Genomic DNA, 12,226 nt, shown 5'->3' with positions numbered 1-12,226 from the left:
TACAAGGAAACAGTTTCTACAGTCCTATCAAAGCATAAACTTGAAGAACTTTCATCATTGCTCAGTGTGGGAAGAGTTTTACTACACAGGGTAATCTCAAAATACACCGGCGCATTCACACTGGAGAGAAACCATATCACTGCACTGAGTGTGGAAAGAGTTTTGCTGAACAGGGTAACCTTCAAAAACACCAGCGTGTTCACACAGGACAAAAGCCGTATCACTGCTCAGAGTGTGGAATCAGTTTTTCTCGTCAGACTACACTCCAACAACACCAGCGTATTCACACAGGAGAGAAGCCATATCACTGTTTGGAGTGTGGAAAGAGTTTTGCTTACAGTAATGCCTTTAAAGTACACCAGCGTATTCACACAGGAGAGAAATCGTATCACTGCTCAGTGTGTGGAAAGAGTTTTACTCACAGTAGTGCCCTTAAAGTACACCAGCGCATTCACACAGGAGAGAAACCGTATCACTGCTCAGAGTGTGGAAACAGTTTTGCTGAACATGGTACCTTTCAAAAACACCAGCGTATTCACACAGGAGAGAAGCCATGTCACTGCTCAGTGTGGAAAGAGTTTTACTCACAGTAGTGCCCTTAAAGTACACCAGCGTATTCACACAGGAGAGAAACCGTATCACTGCTCAGTGTGTGGAAAGAGTTTTACTCACAGTAGTGCCCTTAAAGTACACCAGCGTATTCACACAGGAGAGAAACCATATTACTGCTCAGTGTGGAAAGATTTTTGCTTATGAAAATAGTCTCAAACAGCACCAGCGTATTCACATAGAAAAACTACATCACTGGTAAGAGTGTGGGAAGTATTTTATTGCATATTATGTTCTCACACAACACCAGCACATTCACACAGGAGAGAAGTCGTATCACCGTTTACTGTCTGAAAAGAACTTTAGTGAAAGGAATATCTTTTAAGTACACCACACCAGCGCATTCACATAAGAGGATGACCCATATTGCTGCTTATAGTGCAGATGAAGTTTTACTGGAAGCAGCATTTTTAATAGACACCAGTACGGTCACACAGAAGTTACGTTTTTGTGACTGAAGTTGTTTCATTTTCTACTAATAGCCACTAGAACTGTTCTACTTCAATTATTAAATGTACATGATGGTGTAAATATGATCATTAATCATCAAATGTAATGTGGTGTAATGTACCAACCTCAGATCTGAATCTGTTTTTGTTCTTTATTCAAGTTTAATCTACTTTAATAAACACAGAACAACTTTTACTTTCAAGTGGAAGAATTTTACCCTGGTCTTTATGGTGTTTGCATAAATTCTTCATATTATGAATGCTAAGTTTTCATAAATGTATAGCCTCTTACTTTAACACTTCTAGGTCTACACTCCAAAATTCTAGTCTTTAGATGATTTCCACTTAGCAAATAATGAACCGTCCTCAACCAGAATGTATGAGAAGGTGTGAATGGAGGGCTGTGGACTGAACAGTGTTGCATTGTTCTATCATCATGAGTCTTTGTTCTTTGTGTTTATCTATAGACCAAATTAGTGGTAGCTAAACTCCTTTGTTAAAAGAAATACTCATATTTACATTTAATTATCCCACCATCTTCTAGTGCATAAAACCCAGTTCATATAAATCCTAATACAGACTGCACTAACATGTTTTACAATTACATTTAAAAATAAATAAATACTATTGTGGTAGTTCAGGTGTTTTCTTATCATGGAGGTGACCACTTGACCAAGAGCAGTTGAGGGGTCAGGAGACAAGTGTTTCTTTATTGATGAATAAATGTATTTGTTAAACTGTAAATTCCATCTGAGTCCTCTGTGTGATGAGAGTTTGGTTTTGAATCCGATGTCAGCGAATGTGTCCACGGTTGTTAAATGGGACTAAACTCACGGTCCATGTATTTGTATGTAGGCTTGAGCTGGAGTGACAATAGAAGATAGAGGTAAAGGACTGGGTGGGTAATAATTCAAACTAATTCTTCATGTAACCTGAAATTCTATTCATAAACCATAACAGAATAAAACGTCTAAATCATTAATAACAACAATAATAATGACAATAACAAAATGGGGTCTACAAAATAAAGTGATCTCAGTGAATAAGTGGTTTACGTTCAAGGAAAAACAGCCCTAATCAGTCCAGCAACATTAGATCCGGCTGCCTCGACTGTGAAGAGACTCGTTGTAGAGTCTGATGGTGGTGGGTGAAAAAATCATTCAAGATTTTATGGATTTTACTGTTTTTACTTCAAAAGAAAGAAACCAGATCCTGAACCAACCCCTATTTCTGAACCCAGCCATAAGATTAGAATATAAAGGAGCAAAAATCTACAGCTAAAATACTTTTTTTTAATAAATTTACACACAGATTTTTACCCACAAAGGCATGCACTGACTTAATAAAAGAAGTAAAAATAAAATAAAAATTTAAAAACAATATCAAAAATAAAACAACAAAACCTTTTAAATGGATAAAAGAAATTAAGGAAAATAAAACAGAAAAAGAATGATGAACCTGAAATAAAATTACAAATAAAAATGAAAACAAAATTGTTACTCAAATATTATTGTAACTCAATTCATAATGTAATAATACAGACCCTGTAGCGGTGGTCTTGCTAAAACAATCAAAAATCAGTCATTGGATGAAAGCCTGGGTTGTTCTCAAACATACCACATCTGTATGGTATAAAGTGAAAGATTTCTTCTGGAGAAAATAAACATACCATTGTCTAAACTGCTGTATGTTGAGTGAGCAGAGATAAACTGTTGAAGGCTGAATGAACGTACCACAATACAAATAACTATTTGTGTGAAAAAATCAAATCCCCTCTGAAACCATCCACACGTATCTAAGTTCTGCTGTATTATTCCTCACCATGTGCTGGTTTCACTTTTAAACTTGTGTTTTACAGCTCAGGAGAAAACGGGTGAGAATCAGCTTCTCCAGGAGACAGTTTACAGTTTAATGTTACACTTTCATGTAAATTTTACATTGAATTTGTTAAATCCGACAGTTTAATTGATCCATAATAAACTCTAAACCCCGGGTAGAGAAGCTGAGTGAACGTGGTCTGAACTCTGTGGAGGAGCTTCATTGTTTCAGAGACGCTGTAGAAGGACAGAGTTCCTGCTTCATAATCCACATACACTCCTATTCTAGAGGAACTCGGCATTATGGGGATTTCAGTCTTTTTCTTATTGTGCCAGAATAAACATGTGGATGGAGAACAGCACAAACTCCAGGACTGATCATTACATCCAAACACAGACTCACCACCACCTCCCTTCCTGCTGATGCTTTTATAAGACACAGCTATACAAACCACGTTATTCCCACTCAACTCAACCTCGTGTCAAACTTTCGTAAAGTTTGTTCGGGTCCCCGCGATTTAGCCGGTGGCGGGTAGAAACCCTGCTGTCCCACACTTAAAGCGCACTGAATGTAATTCCGTAGATGTTTTCACGGATTGAAATTATAAAGAAAATTAGGCAAAATGCCAAAAATCGCTCTCACGCTCACGCATTCCCAACGCTCTACTGCTCAACGCCGCACATGCGCACGAGAGAGAGTCACAGCGTAAGGTTTTTTAATTTTTAGCACCTGGTCAGGGTCACGGTGGGTCCTTCTTTACTTGTTAACACTGAATGTAAATCAGGAACACATGCTGCACAATTATTTGAAGGTAACCAATTATCATTCAGTTTAGTTTTAAATAATACACACACATCTACTTTTTATGTCTCATCCTGCAACTGTTTCACATGCATCTATAGTGAATCTTTTATTATTAATAATAATATAGTTTCATTTTACATTCTGATTGATACTTTGTATGTATGTTGTATTTTGTTTACATTGGTATTACAGCTAGTAATATTTTATCATTAAACTATTAGTCATTTTATTGATTTTTTTATAATCGTTTTAGATCTCATAAAAGAACATTTATTAGTAACACTTTAAATACTAAAAGATCTGAATTTTTTCTCCTCTTCAATCTTTTCATTCTGTTATGATTTATGAATAGAATTTCAGGTTACATGAAGAACTATTTTGAATTATTACCCACCCAGTCCTTTACATCCACTTTCTATTGTCACTCCAGCTCAAGCCTACATACAAATACATGGACCGTGAGTTTAGTCCCATTTAACAACCATGGACACATTTGCTAACATAGGATTCAAAACCAAACTCTCATCACACAGAGGACTCAGATGGAATTTACAGTTTAACAAATACATTTATTCATCAATAAAGAAACACTTGTCTCCCGACCCCGCAGTTGGTCTTGGTCAAGTGGTCACCTCCATGATAAGAAAACACCTGAACTACCACAATAGTATTAATTTATTTTTAAATGTTTCAAAACATGTCAGTGCAGTCTGTATTAGGATTTATATGAACTGGGTTTTATGCACTAGAAGATGGTGGGATAATGAAACGTAAATATTAGTATTTCTTTTAACAAAGGAGCTTAGATACCACTAATTTGGTCTATAGATAAACACAAAGAACAAAGACTCATGATGATAGAACAATGCAACACTGTTCAGTCCACAGCCCTCCATTCACACCTTCTCATGTACATTCTGGTTGAGGACGATTCATTATTTGCTAAGTGGAAATCATCTAAAGACTAGAATTTTGGAGTGTAGACCTAGAAGTGTTAAAGTAAGAGGCTATTCATTTATGAAAACTTAGCAAACACCATAAAGACCAGGGTAAAATTCTTCCACTTGAAAGTAAAAGTTGTTCTGTGTTTATTAAAGTAGATTAAACTTAAATAAAGAATAAAAACAGATTCAGATCTGAGGTTGGTACATTACACCACATTACATTTGATGATTAATGATCATATTCATACCATCATGTACATTTGATCATGTACATTCTAGTGGATATTAGTAGAAAAAGAAAGTACACGTAGCTTTTTCTGTACATGCAGTAGTGGAGTATCATTTTATTTTCTCTTCTGAATGCGCTAGTGTTTTTCAAGACGACTCCAGTCACAAAAAATATTAAAAATGCTGCTTCCAGTAAAACTTCATCTGCACTATAAGCAGCAATATGGGTCATCCTCTTATGTGAATGCGCTGGTGTGGTGTACTTAAAGAATATTCCTTTCACTAAAGTTCTTTTTAGACAGTGAACGGTGATATGACTTCTCTCCTGTGTGAATGCGCTGGTGTTGTTGGAGAACATAATATGCAATAAAATACTTCCCACACTCTTAAAAGTGATGTAGTTTTTCTATGTGAATACGCTGATGCCGCTTGAGATTCTTTTCATAAGCAAAAATCTTTCCACACTCTGAACAGTGATATGGCTTCTCTCCTGTGTGAATACGCTGGTGTACTTTAAGAGCATCACTGTAAGCAAAACTCTTTTCACACTCTAAGCAGTGATACGGTTTCTCTCCTGTGTGAATACGCTGGTGTTTTTGGAGGCTAACCTGTTGAGCAAAACTCTTTCCACACTCTGAGCAGTGATATGGCTTTTCTCCAGTGTGAACACGCTGGTGTACTTTAAGGTCACTACTTTGAATAAAACTCTTTCCACACTCTGAGCAGTAATATGGTTTCTTTCCTGTGTGAACATGCTGGTGTACTTTAAGGTCACTACTTTGAATAAAACTCTTTCCACACTGAGCAGTAATATGGTTTCTGTCCTGTGTGAACATGCTGGTGTACTTTAAGAGCATTACTGTAAGCAAAACTCTTCCCACACTCTGAGCAGTGATACGGTTTCTCTCCTGTGTGAACACGCTGGTGTACTTTAAGGTCACTACTTTGAGTAAAACTCTTTTCACACTCTGAACACTGAAATGGCTTCTCTCCTGTGTGAATGCGCTGGTGTTTTTGGAGCGTATTCTGTTGAGAAAAACTGCTTCCACACTCTAAGCAGTGATATGGCTTCTCTCCAGTGTGAATGCGCTGGTGTTTTTGGAGCGTATTGTGTTGAGAAAAACTGCTTCCACACTCTGAGCAGTGATATGGCTTCTCTCCTGTATGAATGCGCTGGTGTCGTTGGAGATTACTCTGCTTAGTAAAACTCTTCCCACACTCTGAGCAGTGATGAAAGTTCTTCATGTTTATGCTTTGATAAGACTGTAGAAACTGTTTCCTTGGAAAGCAACAGAAACAAAGAAACAAGTCGATTAATTATCATTACTATTACTACATTAATACCACAATAATATTAAACTCATCACCTAGTAATAAAAACATTAAATTCACTTCACGTCTAAGTGAGAATCTGAATTTAAAGTACATCAGGATAAAATACTTATAAATACTGCAGATATTAATAATTAAATAACTATAAATAACTTGATATAAATAAAGATATAAGAGATCTGACTTTCTCAACATCAGTCCTGCACCAAGCAAATCTAATCCAGTTCATGACAGGACTAATAATTAGCTCACAAGTGTAAATCTTTGGTGTGCTGGGAGTAAAAAAGGCTTCATAAATCACCACAATTATGAGCATAAAGCTATTTTAAACTGTCTAAATATATTAACCTAATAATATTAAATAGCATAATAAACAATAAACAACAACAAATGCAACATAAATGTAAAAGAAACAAACAAGAAAACCCTTTACCTTCCTGTTAGAATCCTGGTAGCCACTTTAACAAAGCTGGTGTCTCCAGCAGGTCGTTTCTAATGAAGAACGTGCAGAAGATCCTTCTTACCAAGTGACTCAGCTACAGGTCTAGAGTTTAGTCCTTAAATAGAGCTGAGGACAAAGACCCAAGACCAGTTAAAAACTCTGCATTGGTCAATCATCAGACAACCATTCACACCTTCTTGTGTGAAGTACTAGCTCATTATCTATGGAACGTGTGCAAATGAAGTGGAAGAAGCCACAAAGCATGATGGGTAAAGTCAAACTACACCTATTTATCTCAGCAGAGAAGTTATTTACATTTAATCCTAAACACAAACATAGAATTGAAAGGTTATTCTGTAAAGTGAAATGACATGAACTTAGATAAAGCTTTTATGATAAGAATCTAAGTCATGTAAAATGCTGTATGTATATTTGTGTGTGACTTTGTTCACATGCTAAAACTAGCAGACCTTGTTCATAGGTATGTGAGCACAAATCCTCATTAAAAACATTTTGTACGGTTTGTAATGAAAGCTTTTAGACAGCTGTGACACATTTTGAAAGTAGCCCAAATTTTAACCATGATTGAATTTTCAAACAAGACCAATTTGGCGAGAAAATGGTGAGAGTTGCCAGTTTCAGCAAAATTATCCAGCCTAATGTCAGATCTAAAATCAACCCTGAAGCTGAAACTAGCCCAGAATCCAGTGTCACAGATATTGGTGAAATGGCAAATGATCGATCAGTACTACTATTGAGTCTTTTATTATTAATAATAATATACTTTCATTTTACATTCCGATTGATACTTTTTTATGATGTATTTTGTTTACATTGGTATTACTACGGTGGCCTGCTGAGTCAAAACACAATAACATTTACACAACAAACAAAAGCTGACAACACAACAACATTAAGGAAAAACGCGAATACAAAAAGTACAACACAACAACATTAAGGAAAAACGCGAATACAATAAAGACATCACAACAACATTAAGGAAACACGAATACAAAAAGGACAACACAACAACATTAAGGAAACACGAATACAAAAGGGACAACACAACAACATTAGGGAAACACGAATACAAAAAGGACAACACAACAACATTAAGGAAACACAAATACAAAAAGGACAACACAACAACATTAAGGAAACATGAATACAAAAAGGAAAACACAACAACATTAAGGAAACACGAATACAAAAAGGACAACACAACAACATTAAGGAAACACGAATACAAAAAGGACAACACAACAACATTAAGGAAACAAATACATTTCCACAACGGAAATGCTCCCGGCCACTAGAGGGCGTCTCTATCATTTTTTATCTGTATGAACACTGCAGCAAAAGAAGCAAGAAGCAGAGCAGTGTAGTGCAGAGCATCTGGCTTCGGTTTTACTTTAACATTCAGTGATATAATTCTAAATAAAATCGAGCTTTTGATACATTTATGTCAAACCATTTATGTCAAACACATCAATGTTTCTCACCTACTACAAACTATTCTATATTAATTTTAAATAAAGATCAATAAATCTGATCATTTTATATTGGAGATGAATTAATGTACAGTATGCAGGTCTCGTAATTTCATTTATTAGTATAAACATCAATGTTTCTCATTTATTTTAAACCCTGAAATTCTATCCTAAATAGTTCCGCCAGACACTTTTACCGTAATGTTTAGTATACGCACATCTTCACAAACAATGTGGGGGCTGATTTGACTGAACATTTTGAAGTGGAGGCTTGACTGCAGTAGTAAATCAAACAGTTCACAGACACACAAATGCACAGTAAATATTTCTACACCATAAATACAGATAAATCTATAGGTGGGTGTTTCCTCTTATAGTTTTCTTATTGTTCCTCATATACAGTAGAAACTAATTCACACAAATATACATACAGCATTTTACATGACTTAGATTCTTATCATAAAAGCTTTATCTAAGTTCATGTCATTACACTTTACAGAATAGCCTTTAGTAGTTTGACTTCACCCATCATGCTTTGTGGCTCCATCTAGTTTATTTGCACACGTTCCATAGATAATGAGCTAGTACTTCACACAAGAAGGTGTGAATAGTTGGCTGATGATTGACCAATGCAGAGTTTTGAACTCGTCTTGGGTCTTTGTCCTCAGCTCTATTTAAGGACTAAACTCTAGACTTGTAGCTGAGTCACTTGGTAAGAAGGATCTTCTGCACGTTCTTCATTAGAAACGACCTGCTGGAGACACCAGCTTTGTTAAAGTGGCTGCCAGGATTCTAACAGGAAGGTAAAGGGTTTTCTTGTTTGTTTCTTTTACATTTATGTTGCATTTGTTGTTCTTTTTATTTTATGATAATATTTAATATTAGTAGATTAATATATTCAGACAGTTTAAAAAAGCTTTATGCTCATAATTGTGGTGATTTATGAAGCCTTTTTACTCCCAGCACACCAAAGATTTACACTTGTGAGCTAATTATTAGTCCTGTCATGAACTGGATTAGATTTGCTTGGTGCAGGACTGATGTTGAGAAAGTCAGATCTCTTATATATTTATTTATATCAAGTTATTTATAGTTATTTAATTATTAATATCTGCAGTTTTTATAAATATTTTATCCTGATGTTCTTTTAATTCAGATTCTTACTTAGACGTGAAGTGAATTTAATGTTTTTATTACTAGGTGAAGAGTTTAATATTATTGTGGTATTAATGTAGTAAAAGTAATTCTAATTAATCGACTTGTTTCTTTGTTTCTGTTGCTTTCCAAGGAAACAGTTTCTACAGTCTTATCAAAGCATAAACATGAAGAAATTTCATCACTGCTCAGAGTGTGGGAAGAGTTTTATTAAACAGAGTCATCTCAAACAACACCAGCGCATTCACACAGGAGAGAAGCTGTATCACTGCTCAGAGTGTGGATAGAGTTTTGCTCAACAGGGTACCCTTCAAAAACACCAGCGCATTCATACAGGAGAAAAGCCATATCACTGCTCAGAGTGTTAAAGCAGTTTTTCTCGTCAGAGTACGCTCCAAAGACACCAGCACATTCACACAGGAGAGAAACCATATCACTGCTCAGAGTGTGGAAAGAGTTTTGCTCAAAGCAGTAACCCTAAATTACACCAGCACATTCACACAGGAGAGAAACAGTATTACTGCTTAGAGTGTGGAAAGAGTTTTGCTTACAGTAATGCTCTTAAAGTACACCAGCGTATTCACACAGGAGAGAAACCGCATCACTGCTCAGAGTGTGGAAAGAGTTTTGCTTACAGTAATGCTCTTAAGGTACACCAGCGTGTTCACACTGGAGAAAAGTCATATCACTGCTCAGAGTGTGGAAAAAGTTTTGCTCAACAGGGTTACCTTCAAAAACACCAACGTATTCACACAGGAGAGAAACCGTATCAGTGCTCAGAGTGTGGGAACAGTTTTGCTGAACATAGTACCCTTCAAAAACACCAGCGTATTCACACAGGACAGAAACCGTATAACTGGAAAAGTTGGAATGTGGAAAGAGTTTTACTTATGAAAATAAGCTCAAACGGCATCAGCGTATTCACATAGAAAAACTACATCACTGTTAAGAGTGTGGGAAGTATTTTATTGCACATTATGTTCTCCAACAACACCAGCACATTCACACAGGAGAGAGGTCGCATTACTGTTCACTGTTTAAAAAAAGGGTTTTAGTGAAAGGAATATCCTTTAAGTACACCACACCGGCGCATTCACATAAGAGGATGACCCATATTGCTGCTTATAGTGCAGATGAAGTTTTACTGGAAGCAGCATTTGTAATAGACACCAGTACAGTCACACAGAAGCTATGTTTTTGTGACTGAAGTCGTCTTGAAAAACACCAGCGCATTCAGAGGAGAAAATAAAATGATACTCCACTACTGCATGTACAGAAAAAGCTATGTGTACTTTCTTTTTCTACTAATGTACACTAGAACTGTTCTACTTCAATTATCAAATGTACATGATGGTGTGAATATGATCATTAATCATCAAATGTAATGTGGTGTAATGTACCAACCTCAGATCTGAATCTGTTTTTATTCATTATTCAAGTTTAATCTACTTTAATAAACACAGAACAACTTTTACTTTCAAGTGGAAGAATTTTACCCTGGTCTTTATGGTGTTTGCAAAAAATTCTTCATATTACGAATGCTAAGTTTTCATAAATGAATAGCCTCTTACTTTAACACTTCTAAAGCATCTAAAGACTAGATGATTTCTACTTAGCAAATAATGAACCGTCCCCAACCAGAATGTACATGAGAAGGTGTGAATGGAGCAGGGTCGGGTCTGGTTAGTACTTGGATGTGAGACCGCCTGGGAATACCAGGTGCTGGAAGCTTTTATCCACACACACCCACCTTCACTCCAAACCTCCTGTTACACACTGACCAAGTGGCTTTTTCTTCATCAAAGCTACACAATGAGACAAAGATCAGCTCATACTTTCATTCTTACTACAGTAAAACACATTCAACTGATTTTTAAAGTGAAGTTCAAAATGTTGTACAGACATCGTTACCATCTAGTGGTGCTAGAAATAAATTAAATTAAGTGAAATGTTTATTTTGTACTTTGGTTTTATATTATTTGTGCAAACATTTGTTTTATGCAACTTTAAACCTGTAATAAAAGAAAAAGTGGGTGTGGCCCATATGGGGATCGAACCCACGACCTTGGCATTATTAGCACCACGCTCTAACCAACTGAGCTAACCAGCCTGTGTACAAAGGCATGGCATATACCCACATACCCGATTCTATACTTACAGCCCTTCAGTTATTTATTCTGGGCGGCACGGTGGCTACCCAGCTAACACAGAACGTTCCCCTATGGTTATTTTTAGGGAGCCATCCCATAACGTTATGGTAACGTTCTATTTTCGTTAAAAAATCAGCACTGTTTCCGGAATGTTCCGGGAACTATGAAACCTAACGTCCTCTCATGTTTTTATGAAAACTAACAGATAACGTTATCTAAAAGTTGCCTTAAGGTTTTCTTTCTTATGTGTTTAAAGTAACGTTCAAGTAACGTTCCCGGAAGGTTTTCTTATGATCTTTAAAGTTTTTTTGGTAGGAACGTACCAAAAAAGCAGCCCTTTGCTTGAGACGGTCCATGTAGATCAACCTTTACTTACAAGTACCAACTATAAAACTATGAAACCTAACGTTCTCTCATTGTTTTATGAGAACTAACAGAGAACGTTAGTTAAAGCTTGTATAAGGTTTTATTTCTTATGTGTATAAAGTACCGTTCCAGTAACGTTCCCGGAAGGTTTCTAAGTTAACCCAGCTAGCACAATCATCAGTTCCCACTTTTCCCAGAATCGGCCAGAATCAATGTAGCCAGATCCGGCCCAGTTGTTACCACAGCTGGGTTTGGCTGGTGCTCGTAGAAACGCGTGCACGCCGACGCTGGTTGTCCGGCTGTGGCCCAACGTCCAGTCTCTGATTCAGCGCCGGCAGAACAGCGTCACCATAGCAACAGTGCGACGCGAGCCATTGAAAAAGAGGACTAATCGTTCTTTTGTGTGAGGTAAATAAACGTTTAATCTTAACAACTTTTT

General features: G+C 36.5%; 1 non-coding gene across 1 annotated transcript; it reads right to left on the bottom strand.

Moving 5' to 3' along the window:
- Nucleotides 1–11,307: 11,307 nt before the first annotated feature.
- Nucleotides 11,308–11,381, bottom strand: trnai-aau (transfer RNA isoleucine (anticodon AAU)). Its single transcript has one exon. It is a non-coding gene; the product is annotated as a tRNA-Ile (tRNA).
- Between the last annotated feature and the right edge of the window lie 845 nt (nucleotides 11,382–12,226).

This window comes from Trichomycterus rosablanca, chromosome 14 (genome assembly GCF_030014385.1).
Source record: "Trichomycterus rosablanca isolate fTriRos1 chromosome 14, fTriRos1.hap1, whole genome shotgun sequence".
In the NCBI taxonomy this organism is placed as follows: domain Eukaryota; kingdom Metazoa; phylum Chordata; class Actinopteri; order Siluriformes; family Trichomycteridae; genus Trichomycterus; species Trichomycterus rosablanca.
The sequence above is the reverse complement of the archived record's forward strand: the minus strand, read 5'-3'. Positions and strand labels throughout refer to the sequence as shown.